This window comes from Chiloscyllium punctatum, chromosome 32, assembly GCF_047496795.1.
Source record: "Chiloscyllium punctatum isolate Juve2018m chromosome 32, sChiPun1.3, whole genome shotgun sequence".
Classification (NCBI taxonomy): Eukaryota; Metazoa; Chordata; class Chondrichthyes; order Orectolobiformes; family Hemiscylliidae; genus Chiloscyllium; species Chiloscyllium punctatum.
In genome coordinates, this window is record NC_092770.1 from 74,092,378 (window position 1) to 74,108,363 (window position 15,986).

The following is a 15,986-nucleotide window of genomic DNA, read 5'->3' on the forward strand; positions in this document are numbered from 1 at the left end:
TCGCCCTCTGTTTCAGCCCCTCTGTTTCTCGCCCTCTGTTTCTCACCCTCTGTTTCAGCCCCTCTGTTTCAGCCCCTCTGTTCCAGCCCCTCTGTTTCAGCCCCTCTATTTCAGCCCCTCTGTTTCTCGCCCTCTGTTTCTCGCCCCCTGTTTCAGCCCCTCTGTTTCAGCCCCTCTGTTTCTCGCCCTCTGTTTCAGCCCCTCTGTTTCTCGCCCTCTGTTTCTCACCCTCTGTTTCAGCCCCTCTGTTTCAGCCCCTCTGTTCCAGCCCGTCTGTTTCAGCCCCTCTGTTTCAGCCCCTCGGTTTCTCGCCCTCTGTTTCTCGCCCCCTGTTTCAGCCCCACTGTTTCAGCCCCTCGGTTTCTCGCCCTCTGTTTCAGCCCCTCTGTTTCAGACCCTTTGTTTCAGCCCCTCTGTTTCAGCCCCTCTGTTTCTCGCACTCTGTTTCAGCCCCTCTGTTTCTCGCCCTCTGTTTCAGCCCCTCTGTTTCAGCCCCTCTGTTTCAGCCCCTCTGTTCAGCCCCTCGGTTACTCGCCCTCTGTTTCAGCCCCTCTGTTTCTCGCCCTCTGTTTCAGCCCCTCTGTTTCAGCCCCTCTGTTTCTCACCCTCTGTTTCAGCCCCTCTGTTTCTCGCCCTCTGTTTCAGCCCCTCTGTTTCTCACTCTCTGTTTCAGCCCCTCTGTTTCAGCCCCTCTGTTTCAGCCCCTCTGTTTCTCGCCCTCTGTTTCAGCCCCTCGGATTCTCGCCCTCTGTTTCAGCCCCTCTGTTTCTCGCCCTCTGTTTCAGCCCCTCTGTTTCAGCCCCTCTTTTTCTCGCCCTCTCTTTCAGCCCCTCTGTTTCAGCCCCTCTGTTTCAGCCCCTCTTTTTCTCGCCCTCTGTTTCAGCCCCACTGTTTCAGCCCCTCTGTTTCTCGCCCTCTGTTTCAGCCCCTCTGTTTCAGCCCCTCTGTTTCTCACCCTCTGTTTCAGCCCCTCTGTTTCTCGCCCTCTGTTTCAGCCCCTCTGTTTCTCACTCTCTGTTTCAGCCCCTCTGTTTCAGCCCCTCTGTTTCAGCCCCTCTGTTTCTCGCCCTCTGTTTCAGCCCCTCGGATTCTCGCCCTCTGTTTCAGCCCCTCTGTTTCTCGCCCTCTGTTTCAGCCCCTCTGTTTCAGCCCCTCTTTTTCTCGCCCTCTCTTTCAGCCCCTCTGTTTCAGCCCCTCTGTTTCAGCCCCTCTTTTTCTCGCCCTCTGTTTCAGCCCCACTGTTTCAGCCCCTCTGTTTCTCGCCCTCTGTTTCAGCCCCTCTGTTTCAGCCCCTCTGTTTCTCGCCCCATGTTTCAGCTCCTCTGTTTCAGCCCCCCTGTTTCTCGCCCCCTGTTTCAGCCCCTCTGTTTCAGCCCCTCTGTTTCTCGCCCTCTGTTTCAGCCCCTCTGTTTCTCGCCCTCTGTTTCTCGCCCTCTGTTTCAGCCCCTCTGTTTCAGCCCCTCTGTTTCAGCCCCTCTGTTTCAGCCCCTCTGTTTCTCGCCCTCTGTTTCAGCCCCGCTGTTTCAGCCCCTCTGTTTCAGCCCCTCTGTTTCTAGCCCTCTGTTTCAGCCCCTCTGTTTCAGCCCCTCTGTTTCAGCCCCTCGGTTTCTCGCCCTCTGTTTCTCGCCCCCTGTTTCAGCCCCTCTGTTTCACCCCATCGGTTTCTCGCCCTCTGTTTCAGCCCCTCTGTTTCAGCCCCTCTGTTTCTCGCCCTCTGTTTCAGCCCCTCTGTTTCTCGCCCTCTGTTTCAGCCCCTCTGTTTCTCACCCTCTGTTTCAGCCCCTCTGTTTCAGCCCCTCTGTTTCTCGCCCCCTGTTTCAGCCCCTCTGTTTCAGCCCCTCTATTTCTCGCCCTCTGTTTCAGCCCCTCTGTTTCTCGCCCTCTGTTTCTCGCCCTCTGTTTCAGCCCCTCTGTTTCAGCCCCTCTGTTTCTCGCCCTCTGTTTCAGCCCCTCTGTTTCTCGCCCTCTGTTTCAGCCCATCTGTTTCAGCCCCTCTGTTCAGCCACTCGGTTTCTCGCCCTCTGTTTCAGCCCCTCTGTTTCTCGCCCTCTGTTTCTCGCCCTCTGTTTCAGCCCCACTGTTTCTGCCCCTCTGTTTCTCGCCCTCTGTTTCAGACCCTCTGTTTCAGCTCCTCTGTTTCAGCACCTCTTTTTCTCACCCACTGTTTCAGCCCCTCTGCTTCTCGCCCTCTGTTTCAGCCCCTCTGTTTCAGCCCCTCCGTTTCTCGCCCTCTGTTTCAGCCCCTCTGTTTCAGCTCCTCTGTTTCAGCCCCTCTGTTTCTCGCTCTCTTATTCAGCCCCTCTCTTTCAGCCCCTCTGTTTCAGCCCCTCTGTTTGAGCCCCTCTGTTTCAGCCCCTCTGTTTCTCGCCCTCTGTTTCAGCCCCTCGGTTTCTCGCCCTCTGTTTCAGCCCCTCTGTTTCAGCCCCTCTGTTTCTCGCACTCTGTTTCAACCCCTCGGTTTCTCGCCCTCTGTTTTAGCCCCTCTGTTTGAGCCCCTCTGTTTCAGCCCCTCTGTTTCAGCCCCTCTGTTTCTCACCCTCTGTTTGAGCACCTCGGTTTCTCGCCCTCTGTTTCAGCCCCTCTGTTTCAGCCCCTCTGTTTCACCCCTCGGTTTCTCACCCTCTGTTTCAGCCCCACTGTTTCAGCCCTTCTGTTTCTCGCCCTCTGTTTCAGCCCCTCTGTTTCAGCCCCTCTGTTTATCGCCCTCTGTTTCTCGCCCCCTGTTTCAGCCCCTCTGTTTCAGCCCCTCTGTTTCAGCCCCTCTGTTTCTCGCCCTCAGTTTCAGCCCCTCTGTTTCAGCCCCTCTGTTTCAGCCCCTCTGTTTCTCGCCCTCTGTTTCTCGCCCCCTGTTTCAGCCCCTCTGTTTCAGCCCCTCGGTTTCTCGCCCTCTGTTTCAGCCCCTCTGTTTCAGCCCCTCTGTGTCTCGCCCTCTGTTTCTCGCCCTCTGTTTCTCGCCCCCTGTTTCAGCCCCTCTGTTTCAGCCCCTCTGTTTCTCGCCCTCTGTTTCAGCCCCTCTGTTTCTCGCCCTCTGTTTCAGCCCCTCTGTTTCTCGCCCTCTGTTTCTCGCCCTCTGTTTCAGCCCCTCTGTTTCAGCCCCTCTGTTCCAGCCCCTCTGTTTCAGCCCCTCTGTTTCAGCCCCTCTGTTTCTAGCCCTCTGTTTCAGCCCCTCTGTTTCAGCCCCTCTGTTTCAGCCCCTCTGTTTCTCGCCCTCTGTTTCTCGCCCCCTGTTTCAGCCCCACTGTTTCAGCCCCTCGGTTTCTCGCCCTCTGTTTCAGCCCCTCTGTTTCAGCCCCTTTGTTTCAGCCCCTCTGTTTCAGCCCCTCTGTTTCTCGCCCTCTGTTTCAGCCCCTCTGTTTCTCGCCCTCTGTTTCAGCCCCTCTGTTTCAGCCCCTCTGTTTCAGCCCCTCTGTTCAGCCCCTCGGTTTCTCGCCCTCTGTTTCAGCCCCTCGGTTTCTCGCCCTCTGTTTCAGACCCTCTGTTTCACGCCCTCTGTTTCAGCCCCTCTGTTTCAGCCCCTCTGTTTCAGCCGCTCTTTTTCTCGCCCTCTCTTTCAGCCCCTCTGTTTCAGCCCCTCTGTTTCAGCCCCTCTTTTTCTCGCCCTCTGTTTCAGCCCCACTGTTTCAGCGCCTCTGTTTCTCGCCCTCTGTTTCAGCCCCTCTGTTTCTCGCCCCCTGTTTCTCGCCCCCTGTTTCAGCCCCTCTGTTTCAGCCCCTCTGTTTCTCGCCCCATGTTTCAGCCCCTCTGTTTCAGCCCCTCTGTTTCTCGCCCTCTGTTTCAGCCCCTCGGATTCTCGCCCTCTGTTTCAGCCCCTCTGTTTCTCGCCCTCTGTTTCAGCCCCTCTGTTTCAGCCCCTCTTTTTCTCGCCCTCTCTTTCAGCCCCTCTGTTTCAGCCCCTCTGTTTCAGCCCCTCTTTTTCTCGCCCTCTGTTTCAGCCCCACTGTTTCAGCCCCTCTGTTTCTCGCCCTCTGTTTCAGCCCCTCTGTTTCAGCCCCTCTGTTTCTCACCCTCTGTTTCAGCCCCTCTGTTTCTCGCCCTCTGTTTCAGCCCCTCTGTTTCTCACTCTCTGTTTCAGCCCCTCTGTTTCAGCCCCTCTGTTTCAGCCCCTCTGTTTCTCGCCCTCTGTTTCAGCCCCTCGGATTCTCGCCCTCTGTTTCAGCCCCTCTGTTTCTCGCCCTCTGTTTCAGCCCCTCTGTTTCAGCCCCTCTTTTTCTCGCCCTCTCTTTCAGCCCCTCTGTTTCAGCCCCTCTGTTTCAGCCCCTCTTTTTCTCGCCCTCTGTTTCAGCCCCACTGTTTCAGCCCCTCTGTTTCTCGCCCTCTGTTTCAGCCCCTCTGTTTCAGCCCCTCTGTTTCTCGCCCCATGTTTCAGCTCCTCTGTTTCAGCCCCCCTGTTTCTCGCCCCCTGTTTCAGCCCCTCTGTTTCAGCCCCTCTGTTTCTCGCCCTCTGTTTCAGCCCCTCTGTTTCTCGCCCTCTGTTTCTCGCCCTCTGTTTCAGCCCCTCTGTTTCAGCCCCTCTGTTTCAGCCCCTCTGTTTCAGCCCCTCTGTTTCTCGCCCTCTGTTTCAGCCCCGCTGTTTCAGCCCCTCTGTTTCAGCCCCTCTGTTTCTAGCCCTCTGTTTCAGCCCCTCTGTTTCAGCCCCTCTGTTTCAGCCCCTCGGTTTCTCGCCCTCTGTTTCTCGCCCCCTGTTTCAGCCCCTCTGTTTCACCCCATCGGTTTCTCGCCCTCTGTTTCAGCCCCTCTGTTTCAGCCCCTCTGTTTCTCGCCCTCTGTTTCAGCCCCTCTGTTTCTCGCCCTCTGTTTCAGCCCCTCTGTTTCTCACCCTCTGTTTCAGCCCCTCTGTTTCAGCCCCTCTGTTTCTCGCCCCCTGTTTCAGCCCCTCTGTTTCAGCCCCTCTATTTCTCGCCCTCTGTTTCAGCCCCTCTGTTTCTCGCCCTCTGTTTCTCGCCCTCTGTTTCAGCCCCTCTGTTTCAGCCCCTCTGTTTCTCGCCCTCTGTTTCAGCCCCTCTGTTTCTCGCCCTCTGTTTCAGCCCATCTGTTTCAGCCCCTCTGTTCAGCCACTCGGTTTCTCGCCCTCTGTTTCAGCCCCTCTGTTTCTCGCCCTCTGTTTCTCGCCCTCTGTTTCAGCCCCACTGTTTCTGCCCCTCTGTTTCTCGCCCTCTGTTTCAGACCCTCTGTTTCAGCTCCTCTGTTTCAGCACCTCTTTTTCTCACCCACTGTTTCAGCCCCTCTGCTTCTCGCCCTCTGTTTCAGCCCCTCTGTTTCAGCCCCTCCGTTTCTCGCCCTCTGTTTCAGCCCCTCTGTTTCAGCTCCTCTGTTTCAGCCCCTCTGTTTCTCGCTCTCTTATTCAGCCCCTCTCTTTCAGCCCCTCTGTTTCAGCCCCTCTGTTTGAGCCCCTCTGTTTCAGCCCCTCTGTTTCTCGCCCTCTGTTTCAGCCCCTCGGTTTCTCGCCCTCTGTTTCAGCCCCTCTGTTTCAGCCCCTCTGTTTCTCGCACTCTGTTTCAACCCCTCGGTTTCTCGCCCTCTGTTTTAGCCCCTCTGTTTGAGCCCCTCTGTTTCAGCCCCTCTGTTTCAGCCCCTCTGTTTCTCACCCTCTGTTTGAGCACCTCGGTTTCTCGCCCTCTGTTTCAGCCCCTCTGTTTCAGCCCCTCTGTTTCACCCCTCGGTTTCTCACCCTCTGTTTCAGCCCCACTGTTTCAGCCCTTCTGTTTCTCGCCCTCTGTTTCAGCCCCTCTGTTTCAGCCCCTCTGTTTATCGCCCTCTGTTTCTCGCCCCCTGTTTCAGCCCCTCTGTTTCAGCCCCTCTGTTTCAGCCCCTCTGTTTCTCGCCCTCAGTTTCAGCCCCTCTGTTTCAGCCCCTCTGTTTCAGCCCCTCTGTTTCTCGCCCTCTGTTTCTCGCCCCCTGTTTCAGCCCCTCTGTTTCAGCCCCTCGGTTTCTCGCCCTCTGTTTCAGCCCCTCTGTTTCAGCCCCTCTGTGTCTCGCCCTCTGTTTCTCGCCCTCTGTTTCTCGCCCCCTGTTTCAGCCCCTCTGTTTCAGCCCCTCTGTTTCTCGCCCTCTGTTTCAGCCCCTCTGTTTCTCGCCCTCTGTTTCAGCCCCTCTGTTTCTCGCCCTCTGTTTCTCGCCCTCTGTTTCAGCCCCTCTGTTTCAGCCCCTCTGTTCCAGCCCCTCTGTTTCAGCCCCTCTGTTTCAGCCCCTCTGTTTCTAGCCCTCTGTTTCAGCCCCTCTGTTTCAGCCCCTCTGTTTCAGCCCCTCTGTTTCTCGCCCTCTGTTTCTCGCCCCCTGTTTCAGCCCCACTGTTTCAGCCCCTCGGTTTCTCGCCCTCTGTTTCAGCCCCTCTGTTTCAGCCCCTTTGTTTCAGCCCCTCTGTTTCAGCCCCTCTGTTTCTCGCCCTCTGTTTCAGCCCCTCTGTTTCTCGCCCTCTGTTTCAGCCCCTCTGTTTCAGCCCCTCTGTTTCAGCCCCTCTGTTCAGCCCCTCGGTTTCTCGCCCTCTGTTTCAGCCCCTCGGTTTCTCGCCCTCTGTTTCAGACCCTCTGTTTCACGCCCTCTGTTTCAGCCCCTCTGTTTCAGCCCCTCTGTTTCAGCCGCTCTTTTTCTCGCCCTCTCTTTCAGCCCCTCTGTTTCAGCCCCTCTGTTTCAGCCCCTCTTTTTCTCGCCCTCTGTTTCAGCCCCACTGTTTCAGCGCCTCTGTTTCTCGCCCTCTGTTTCAGCCCCTCTGTTTCTCGCCCCCTGTTTCTCGCCCCCTGTTTCAGCCCCTCTGTTTCAGCCCCTCTGTTTCTCGCCCCATGTTTCAGCCCCTCTGTTTCAGCCCCCCTGTTTCTCGCACCCTGTTTCAGCCCCTCTGTTTCAGCCCCTCTGTTTCATCCCCTCTGTTTCTCGCCCTCTGTTTCAGCCCCTGTGTTTCTCGCCCTCTGTTTCTCGCCCCCTGTTTCAGCCCCTCTGTTTCAGCCCCTCTGTTTCAGCCCCTCTGTTTCAGCCCCTCTATTTCTCGCCCTCTGTTTCAGCCCCGCTGTTTCAGCCCCTCTGTTTCAGCCCCTCTGTTTCTAGCCCTCTGTTTCAGCCCCTCTGTTTCAGCCCCGCTGTTTCAGCCCCTCGGTTTCTCGCCCTCTGTTTCTCGCCCCCTGTTTCAGCCCCTCTGTTTCAGCCCCTCGGTTTCTCGCCCTCTGTTTCAGCCCCTCTGTTTCAGCCCCTCTGTTTCTCGCCCTCTGTTTCAGCCTCTCTGTTTCTCGCCCTCTGTTTCAGCCCATCTGTTTCAGCCCCTCTGTTCAGCCACTCGGTTTCTCGCCCTCTGTTTCACCCCCTCTGTTTCTCGCCCTCTGTTTCTCGCCCTCTGTTTCAGCCCCACTGTTTCTGCCCCTCTGTTTCTCGCCCTCTGTTTCAGACCCTCTGTTTCAGCTCCTCTGTTTCAGCACCTCTTTTTCTCACCCACTGTTTCAGCCCCTCTGCTTCTCGCCCTCTGTTTCAGCCCCTCTGTTTCAGCCCCTCAGTTTCTCGCCCTCTGTTTCAGCCCCTCTGTTTCAGCTCCTCTGTTTCAGCCCCTCTGTTTCTCGCTCTCTTATTCAGTCCCTCTGTTTCTCGCCCTCTGTTTCAGCCCCTCTGTTTCAGCCCCTCTGTTTCAGACCCTCTGTTCAACCCCTCGGTTTCTCGCCCTGTTTCAGCCCCTCTGTTTCAGCCCCTCTGTTTCAGCCCCTCTGTTTCGCGCCCTCTGTTTCAGCCCCTCTGTTTCAGCCCCTCTGTTTCTCGCCCTCTGTTTCAGCCCCTCTGTTTCTCACCCTCTGTTTCAGCCCCTCTGTTTCAGCCCCTCTGTTTCTCGCCCCCTGTTTCAGCCCCTCTGTTTCAGCCCCTCTGTTTCTCGCCCTCTGTTTCAGCCCCTCTGTTTCTCGCCCTCTGTTTCTCACCCTCTGTTTCAGCCCCTCTGTTTCAGCCCCTCTGTTCCAGCCCCTCTGTTTCAGCCCCTCTGTTTCAGCCCCTCTGTTTCTCGCCCTCTGTTTCTCGCCCCCTGTTTCAGCCCCTCTGTTTCAGCCCCTCTGTTTCTCGCCCACTGTTTCAGCCCCTCTGTTTCTCGCCCTCTGTTTCTCACCCTCTGTTTCAGCCCCTCTGTTTCAGCCCCTCTGTTCCAGCCCCTCTGTTTCAGCCCCTCTGTTTCAGCCCCTCTGTTTCTCGCCCTCTGTTTCTCGCCCCCTGTTTCAGCCCCACTGTTTCAGCCCCTCGGTTTCTCGCCCTCTGTTTCAGCCCCTCTGTTTCAGACCCATTGTTTCAGCCCCTCTGTTTCAGCCCCTCTGTTTCTCGCACTCTGTTTCAGCCCCTCTGTTTCTCGCCCTCTGTTTCAGCCCCTCTGTTTCAGCCCCTCTGTTTCAGCCCCTCTGTTCAGCCCCTCGGTTACTCGCCCTCTGTTTCAGCCCCTCTGTTTCTCGCCCTCTGTTTCAGCCCCTCTGTTTCAGCCCCTCTGTTTCTCACCCTCTGTTTCAGCCCCTCTGTTTCTCGCCCTCTGTTTCAGCCCCTCTGTTTCTCACTCTCTGTTTCAGCCCCTCTGTTTCAGCCCCTCTGTTTCAGCCCCTCTGTTTCTCGCCCTCTGTTTCAGCCCCTCGGATTCTCGCCCTCTGTTTCAGCCCCTCTGTTTCTCGCCCTCTGTTTCAGCCCCTCTGTTTCAGCCCCTCTGTTTCAGTCCCTCTTTTTCTCGCCCTCTCTTTCAGCCCCTCTGTTTCAGCCCCTCTGTTTCAGCCCCTCTTTTTCTCGCCCTCTGTTTCAGCCCCACTGTTTCAGCCACTCTGTTTCTCGCCCTCTGTTTCAGCCCCTCTGTTTCTCGCCCCCTGTTTCTCGCCCCCTGTTTCAGCCCCTCTGTTTCAGCCCCTCTGTTTCTCGCCCCATGTTTCAGCCCCTCTGTTTCAGCCCCCCTGTTTCTCGCCCTCTGTTTCAGCCCCTCTGTTTCTCGCCCTCTGTTTCAGCCCCTCTGTTTCTCGCCCTCTGTTTCTCGCCCTCTGTTTCAGCCCCTCTGTTTCAGCCCCTCTGTTTCAGCCCCTCTGTTTCAGCCCCTCTGTTTCTCGCCCTCTGTTTCAGCCCCGCTGTTTCAGCCCCTCTGTTTCAGCCCCTCGGTTTCTCGCCCTCTGTTTCTCGCCCCCTGTTTCAGCCCCTCTGTTTCACCCCATCGGTTTCTCGCCCTCTGTTTCAGCCCCTCTGTTTCAGCCCCTCTGTTTCTCGCCCTCTGTTTCAGCCCCTCTGTTTCTCGCCCTCTGTTTCAGCCCCTCTGTTTCTCACCCTCTGTTTCAGCCCCTCTGTTTCAGCCCCTCTGTTTCTCGCCCCCTGTTTCAGCACCTCTGTTTCAGCCCCTCTGTTTCTCGCCCTGTGTTTCAGCCCCTCTGTTTCTCGCCCTCTGTTTCTCGCCCTCTGTTTCAGCCCCTCTGTCTCAGCCCCTCTGTTTCTCGCCCTCTGATTCAGCCCCTCTGTTTCTCGCCCTCTGTTTCAGCCCATCTGTTTCAGCCCCTCTGTTCAGCCACTCGGTTTCTCGCCCTCTGTTTCAGCCCCTCTGTTTCTCGCCCTCTGTTTCTCGCCCTCTGTTTCAGCCCCACTGTTTCTGCCCCTCTGTTTCTCGCCCTCTGTTTCAGACCCTCTGTTTCAGCTCCTCTGTTTCAGCACCTCTTTTTCTCACCCACTGTTTCAGCCCCTCTGCTTCTTCCCCTCTGTTTCAGCCCCTCTGTTTCAGCCCCTCCGTTTCTCGCCCTCTGTTTCAGCCCCTCTGTTTCAGCTCCTCTGTTTCAGCCCCTCTGTTTCTCGCTCTCTTATTCAGCCCCTCTCTTTCAGCCCCTCTGTTTCAGCCCCTCTGTTTGAGCCCATCTGTTTCAGCCCCTCTGTTTCTCGCCCTCTGTTTCAGCCCCTCTGTTTCAGCCCCTCTGTTTCTCGCCCTCTGTTTCAACCCCTCGGTTTCTCGCCCTCTGTTTTAGCCCCTCTGTTTGAGCCCCTTTGTTTCAGCCCCTCTGTTTCAGCCCCTCTGTTTCTCACCCTCTGTTTGAGCACCTCGATTTCTCGCCCTCTGTTTCAGCCCCTCTGTTTCAGCCCCTCTGTTTCACCCCTCGGTTTCTCACCCTCTGTTTCAGCCCCACTGTTTCAGCCCTTCTGTTTCTCGCCGTCTGTTTCAGCCCCTCTGTTTCAGCCCCTCTGTTTATCGCCCTCTGTTTCTCGCCCCCTGTTTCAGCCCCTCTGTTTCAGCCCCTCTGTTTCAGCCCCTCTGTTTCTCGCCCTCAGTTTCAGCCCCTCTGTTTCAGCCCCTCTGTTTCAGCCCCTCTGTTTCTCGCCCTCTGTTTCTCGCCCCCTGTTTCAGCCCCTCTGTTTCAGCCCCTCGGTTTCTCGCCCTCTGTTTCAGCCCCTCTGTTTCAGCCCCTCTGTGTCTCGCCCTCTGTTTCTCGCCCTCTGTTTCTCGCCCTCTGTTTCAGCCCCTCTGTTTCAGCCCCTCTGTTTCAGCCCCTCTGTTTCAGCACCTCTGTTTCTCGCCCTCTGTTTCAGCCCCTCTGTTTCTCGCCCCCTGTTTCAGCCCCTCTGTTTCAGCCCCTCTGTTTCTCGACCTCTGTTTCTCGCCCCCTGTTTCAGCCCCTCTGTTTCAGCCCCTCGGTTTCTCGCCCTCTGTTTCAGCCCCTCTGTTTCAGCCCCTCTGTGTCTCGCCCTCTGTTTCTCGCCCTCTGTTTCTCGCCCCCTGTTTCAGCCCCTCTGTTTCAGCCCCTCTGTTTCTCGCCCTCTGTTTCAGCCCCTCTGTTTCTCGCCCTCTGTTTCTCGCCCTCTGTTTCAGCCCCTCTGTTTCAGCCCCTCTATTCCAGCCCCTCTGTTTCAGCCCTTCTGTTTCAGCCCCTCTGTTTCTAGCCCTCTGTTTCAGCCCCTCTGTTTCAGCCCCTCTGTTTCAGCCCCTCTGTTTCTCGCCCTCTGTTTCTCGCCCCCTGTTTCAGCCCCACTGTTTCAGCCCCTCGGTTTCTCGCCCTCTGTTTCAGCCCCTCTGTTTCAGCCCCTTTGTTTCAGCCCCTCTGTTTCAGCCCCTCTGTTTCTCGCCCTCTGTTTCAGCCCCTCTGTTTCTCGCCCTCTGTTTCAGCCCCTCTGTTTCAGCCCCTCTGTTTCAGCCCCTCTGTTCAGCCCCTCGGTTTCTCGCCCTCTGTTTCAGCCCCTCGGTTTCTCGCCCTCTGTTTCAGACCCTCTGTTTCTCGCCCTCTGTTTCAGCCCCTCTGTTTCAGCCCCTCTGTTTCAGCCGCTCTTTTTCTCGCCCTCTGTTTCAGCCCCTCTGTTTCAGCCCCTCTGTTTCAGCCCCTCTTTTTCTCGCCCTCTGTTTCAGCCCCACTGTTTCAGCCCCTCTGTTTCTCGCCCTCTGTTTCAGCCCCTCTGTTTCTCGCCCCCTGTTTCTCGCCCCCTGTTTCAGCCCCTCTGTTTCAGCCCCTCTGTTTCTCGCCCCATGTTTCAGCCCCTCTGTTTCAGCCCCCCTGTTTCTCGCACCCTGTTTCAGCCCCTCTGTTTCAGCCCCTCTGTTTCAGCCCCTCTGTTTCTCGCCCTCTGTTTCAGCCCCTCTGTTTCAGCCCCTCTTTTTCTCGCCCTCTGTTTCAGCCCCACTGTTTCAGCCCCTCGGTTTCTCGCCCTCTGTTTCAGCCCCTCTGTTTCAGACCCATTGTTTCAGCCCCTCTGTTTCAGCCCCTCTGTTTCTCGCACTCTGTTTCAGCCCCTCTGTTTCTCGCCCTCTGTTTCAGCCCCTCTGTTTCAGCCCCTCTGTTTCAGCCCCTCTGTTCAGCCCCTCGGTTACTCGCCCTCTGTTTCAGCCCCTCTGTTTCTCGCCCTCTGTTTCAGCCCCTCTGTTTCAGCCCCTCTGTTTCTCACCCTCTGTTTCAGCCCCTCTGTTTCTCGCCCTCTGTTTCAGCCCCTCTGTTTCTCACTCTCTGTTTCAGCCCCTCTGTTTCAGCCCCTCTGTTTCAGCCCCTCTGTTTCTCGCCCTCTGTTTCAGCCCCTCGGATTCTCGCCCTCTGTTTCAGCCCCTCTGTTTCTCGCCCTCTGTTTCAGCCCCTCTGTTTCAGCCCCTCTGTTTCAGTCCCTCTTTTTCTCGCCCTCTCTTTCAGCCCCTCTGTTTCAGCCCCTCTGTTTCAGCCCCTCTTTTTCTCGCCCTCTGTTTCAGCCCCACTGTTTCAGCCCCTCTGTTTCTCGCCCTCTGTTTCAGCCCCTCTGTTTCTCGCCCCCTGTTTCTCGCCCCCTGTTTCAGCCCCTCTGTTTCAGCCCCTCTGTTTCTCGCCCCATGTTTCAGCCCCTCTGTTTCAGCCCCCCTGTTTCTCGCCCTCTGTTTCAGCCCCTCTGTTTCTCGCCCTCTGTTTCAGCCCCTCTGTTTCTCGCCCTCTGTTTCTCGCCCTCTCTTTCAGCCCCTCTGTTTCAGCCCCTCTGTTTCAGCCCCTCTGTTTCAGCCCCTCTGTTTCTCGCCCTCTGTTTCAGCCCCGCTGTTTCAGCCCCTCTGTTTCAGCCCCTCGGTTTCTCGCCCTCTGTTTCTCGCCCCCTGTTTCAGCCCCTCTGTTTCACCCCATCGGTTTCTCGCCCTCTGTTTCAGCCCCTCTGTTTCAGCCCCTCTGTTTCTCGCCCTCTGTTTCAGCCCCTCTGTTTCTCGCCCTCTGTTTCAGCCCCTCTGTTTCTCACCCTCTGTTTCAGCCCCTCTGTTTCAGCCCCTCTGTTTCTCGCCCCCTGTTTCAGCCCCTCTGTTTCAGCCCCTCTGTTTCTCGCCCTGTGTTTCAGCCCCTCTGTTTCTCGCCCTCTGTTTCTCGCCCTCTGTTTCAGCCCCTCTGTCTCAGCCCCTCTGTTTCTCGCCCTCTGTTTCAGCCCCTCTGTTTCTCGCCCTCTGTTTCAGCCCATCTGTTTCAGCCCCTCTGTTCAGCCACTCGGTTTCTCGCCCTCTGTTTCAGCCCCTCTGTTTCTCGCCCTCTGTTTCTCGCCCTCTGTTTCAGCCCCACTGTTTCTGCCCCTCTGTTTCTCGCCCTCTGTTTCAGACCCTCTGTTTCAGCTCCTCTGTTTCAGCACCTCTTTTTCTCACCCACTGTTTCAGCCCCTCTGCTTCTCGCCCTCTGTTTCAGCCCCTCTGTTTCAGCCCCTCCGTTTCTCGCCCTCTGTTTCAGCCCCTCTGTTTCAGCTCCTCTGTTTCAGCCCCTCTGTTTCTCGCTCTCTTATTCAGCCCCTCTCTTTCAGCCCCTCTGTTTCAGCCCCTCTGTTTGAGCCCATCTGTTTCAGCCCCTCTGTTTCTCGCCCTCTGTTTCAGCCCCTCTGTTTCAGCCCCTCTGTTTCTCGCCCTCTCTTTCAACCCCTCGGTTTCTCGCCCTCTGTTTTAGCCCCTCTGTTTGAGCCCCTCTGTTTCAGCCCCTCTGTTTCAGCCCCTCTGTTTCTCACCCTCTGTTTGAGCACCTCGATTTCTCGCCCTCTGTTTCAGCCCCTCTGTTTCAGCCCCTCTGTTTCACCCCTCGGTTTCTCACCCTCTGTTTCAGCCCCACTGTTTCAGCCCTTCTGTTTCTCGCCCTCTGTTTCAGCCCCTCTGTTTCAGCCCCTCTGTTTATCGCCCTCTGTTTCTCGCCCCCTGTTTCAGCCCCTCTGTTTCAGCCCCTCTGTTTCAGCCCCTCTGTTTCTCGCCCTCAGTTTCAGCCCCTCTGTTTCAGCCCCTCTGTTTCAGCCCCTCTGTTTCTCGCCCTCTGTTTCTCGCCCCCTGTTTCAGCCCCTCTGTTTCAGCCCCTCGGTTTCTCGCCCTCTGTTTCAGCCCCTCTGTTTCAGCCCCTATGTGTCTCGCCCTCTGTTTCTCGCCCTCTGTTTCTCGCCCTCTGTTTCAGCCCCTCTGTTTCAGCCCCTCTGTTTCAGCCCCTCTGTTTCAGCACCTCTGTTTCTCGCCCTCTGTTTCAGCCCCTCTGTTTCTCGCCCCCTGTTTCAGCCCCTCTGTTTCAGCCCCTCTGTTTCTCGACCTCTGTTTCTCGCCCCCTGTTTCAGCCCCTCTGTTTCAGCCCCTCGGTTTCTCGCCCTCTGTTTCAGCCCCTCTGTTTCAGCCCCTCTGTGTCTCGCCCTCTGTTTCTCGCCCTCTGTTTCTCGCCCCCTGTTTCAGCCCCTCTGTTTCAGCCCCTCTGTTTCTCGCCCGCTGTTTCAGCCCCTCTGTTTCTCGCCCTCTGTTTCTCGCCCTCTGTTTCAGCCCCTCTGTTTCAGCCCCTCTATTCCAGCCCCTCTGTTTCAGCCCTTCTGTTTCAGCCCCTCTGTTTCCAACCCTCTGTTTCAGCCCCTCTGTTTCAGCCCCTCTGTTTCAGCCCCTCTGTTTCTCGCCCTCTGTTTCTCGCCCCCTGTTTCAGCCCCACTGTTTCAGCCCCTCCTTTTCTCGCCCTCTGTTTCAGCCCCTCTGTTTCAGCCCCTTTGTTTCAGCCCCTCTGTTTCAGCCCCTCTGTTTCTCGCCCTCTGTTTCAGCCCCTCTGTTTCTCGCCCTCTGTTTCAGCCCCTCTGTTTCAGCCCCTCTGTTTCAGCCCCTATGTTCAGCCCCTCGGTTTCTCGCCCTCTGTTTCAGCCCCTCGGTTTCTCGCCCTCTGTTTCAGACCCTCTGTTTCTCGCCCTCTGTTTCAGCCCATCTGTTTCAGCCCCTCTGTTTCAGCCGCTCTTTTTCTCGCCCTCTGTTTCAGCCCCTCTGTTTCAGCCCCTCTGTTTCAGCCCCTCTTTTTCTCGCCCTCTGTTTCAGCCCCACTGTTTCAGCCCCTCTGTTTCTCGCCCTCTGTTTCAGCCCCTCTGTTTCTCGCCCCCTGTTTCTCGCCCCCTGTTTCAGCCCCTCTGTTTCAGCCCCTCTGTTTCTCGCCCCATGTTTCAGCCCCTCTGTTTCAGCCCCCCTGTTTCTCGCACCCTGTTTCAGCCCCTCTGTTTCAGCCCCTCTGTTTCAGCCCCTCTGTTTCTCGCCCTCTGTTTCAGCCCCTCTGTTTCTCGCCCTCTGTTTCTCGCCCCCTGTTTCAGCCCCTCTGTTTCAGCCCCTCTGTTTCAGCCCCTCTGTTTCAGCCCCTCTATTTCTCGCCCTCTGTTTCAGCCCCTCTGTTTCAGCCCCTCGGATTCTCGCCCTCTGTTTCTCGCCCCCTGTTTCAGCCCCTCTGTTTCAGCCCCTCGGTTTCTCGCCCTCTGTTTCAGCCCCTCTGTTTCAGCCCCTCTGTTTCTCGCCCTCTGTTTCAGCCCCTCTGTTTCTCGCCCTCTGTTTCAGCCCATCTGTTTCAGCCCCTCTGTTCAGCCACTCGGTTTCTCGCCCTCTGTTTCACCCCCTCTGTTTCTCGCCCTCTGTTTCTCGCCCTCTGTTTCAGCCCCACTGTTTCTGCCCCTCTGTTTCTCGCCCTCTGTTTCAGACCCTCTGTTTCAGCTCCTCTGTTTCAGCACCTATTTTTCTCACCCACTGTTTCAGCCCCTCTGCTTCTCGCCCTCTGTTTCAGCCCCTCTGTTTCAGCCCCTCCGTTTCTCGCCCTCTGTTTCAGCCCCTCTGTTTCAGCTCCTCTGTTTCAGCCCCTCTGTTTCTCGCTCTCTTATTCAGCCCCTCTCTTTCAGCCCCTCTGTTTCAGCCCCTCTGTTTGAGCCCCTCTGTTTCAGCCCCTCTGTTTCTCGCCCTCTGTTTCAGCCCCTCGGTTTCTCGCCCTCTGTTTCAGCCCCTCTGTTTCAGCCCCTCTGTTTCAGCCCCTCTGTTTCTCGCCCTCTGTTTTAGCCCCTCTGTTTGAGCCCCTCTGTTTCAGCCCCTCTGTTTCAGCCTCTCTGTTTCTCGCCCTCTGTTTCAACCCCTCGGTTTCTCGCCCTCTGTTTCAGCCCCTCTGTTTCAGCCCCTCTGTTTCAGCCCTCGGTTTCTCACCCTCTGTTTCAGCCCCACTGTTTCAGCCCTTCTGTTTCTCGCCCTCTGTTTCAGCCCCTCTGTTTCAGCCCCTCTGTTTATCGCCCTCTGTTTCTCGCCCCCTGTTTCAGCCCCTCTGTTTCAGCCCCTCTGTTTCAGCCCCTCTGTTTCTCGCCCTCAGTTTCAGCCC